This window comes from Limulus polyphemus, unplaced genomic scaffold (assembly GCF_000517525.1).
Source record: "Limulus polyphemus unplaced genomic scaffold, Limulus_polyphemus-2.1.2 Scaffold2264, whole genome shotgun sequence".
Taxonomy (NCBI): domain Eukaryota; kingdom Metazoa; phylum Arthropoda; class Merostomata; order Xiphosura; family Limulidae; genus Limulus; species Limulus polyphemus.
In genome coordinates this window covers 19,701-21,398 of record NW_013667874.1, presented here as the reverse complement: position 1 = coordinate 21,398, position 1,698 = coordinate 19,701, and positions in this window count along the sequence as shown.

The window sequence follows — 1,698 nt, the reverse complement described above, 5'->3', positions numbered from 1 at the left end:
GGATCGACCGTCACATTATAACGCCCCCACGGTTGAAAGGGCGAGCATGTTTAGTGTGACGGGGATTCGAACCCGCAGATTGCGAGTCCAGTGCCCTAACCACCTGGCCATGCCGGGCCCTCCTGAATTGTAAATTGTACCTTGCGCCCAACAGTACGCACACATACAATGATATGCATTGATTGCAAGTGTCATAGTATTGTTACGACAGCGGAAGTCACGTGACACTGGTAACACGTAATGAGTATCTAGAAGGTTCCTGAAGAGGCTAGTGCATTCTAGGCGCCCTCTATTCTTGTAGGTAAGCGCGCCAGATAAAGCGAGACAATTAATCAGAACTGGAATAGCATACAGCAGGAAAGGTTGCTACACAGAAAGGTTGTTGGAACTGTGGAGAGCAAGAACATATGAGGAGCCATTGTAAGAAGAATACTACCAATAAGTCAGCCTTGGGGAACCAGTAGTGGTTAGTGTTGATGTATGCCCACCAACCCCCATCGTGAAAGTCCCAACAGCTAGGTGTAAAATGTCAAGCACACATAGTGTCTACGTGACAGGAAATCTGGATGGCCAAAGGTGCAAGTTTGTCATAGATTCTGTGTCTCAGCAAGCCCTTGTGAGTATCAAGGTGCTGGATCACAAAGAAGTACCAGAAGCCATACAGAAGCTTTGTGGTGTGCAAGGTTGTGGGGACCAGTGTGGGTAACTATTTAGCTCATGGGCATGAAGAACAGACAGAAAGTATACTTTGCTGACATTGAAGACCAATGCATATTAGGGTTGAACTACTTATTACAGAGGAAGTTTGTAATTAATTTTGATGAAATGACGTTTGGGGAAACAAAGGCCAAATTCCGGTAACTGTTAAAAGAGAGGTTGAACTAACCAGGTGTCATCAAGCTAAAGTCAAGGTGACTGAAGGAGTTGATGATGGTGAAGTGGAACCAGGTATAGATATTAAAGCAGAGCAGGAGAAAGATCAAGATTTGAAGCCAATAATTGATTTTCTAAAAGCAAGTGTTTTGCGCCCTGCTTGGGAGAAGGTGTTTGGTCCAGCTTAAGCCCTGTGACAAAGAACTATTGGGCACAATGGGACCAGTTGAAGCTTGAATATGGTATTCTTCTCCGGAGATGGGAAACTGCAGATGGAAAAGTGACGACCTGGCAAACGGTTATACCGAGGAAGTTACGGAAAGTTATGCTCCGTCAATCCCATGATAGTTTAACAGGAGGACATCTCGGAGTTAAGAAAAGAAGACATTGAGTCACTTACGACAGTGATGTTACTGGAGAGGTATGAAACAAGATGTGGAAGAATGATGCAGGACATGCAGTACATGTTGTGCTAAAAGGGGACACGAACATAAGGGACTTGCTCCAATGAGTTATATCAAGTTGGTGCACCAATGGAAAGAGTAGCCGTCGACATTGCTGGTCCTCTGCCCCAAACTCGTGCTGGAAACAAGTACATTTGTGTGGTGATGGATTATTTCACCAAGTGGTCTGAGGCATATGCAATACCAAATCACGAAGCTACAACTGTAGCTTCGGCTATTAGTGATTTCTTCTTCTGATTTGGTATGCCATATGAACTGCATTCAGATCAAGGCCGTAACTTTGAATCAACTGTGTCCAAGAATGCTGCAAGTTGTTTGGCATCCGAAAGACCAGGACAACGCCACTTCACCCACAGTCTGA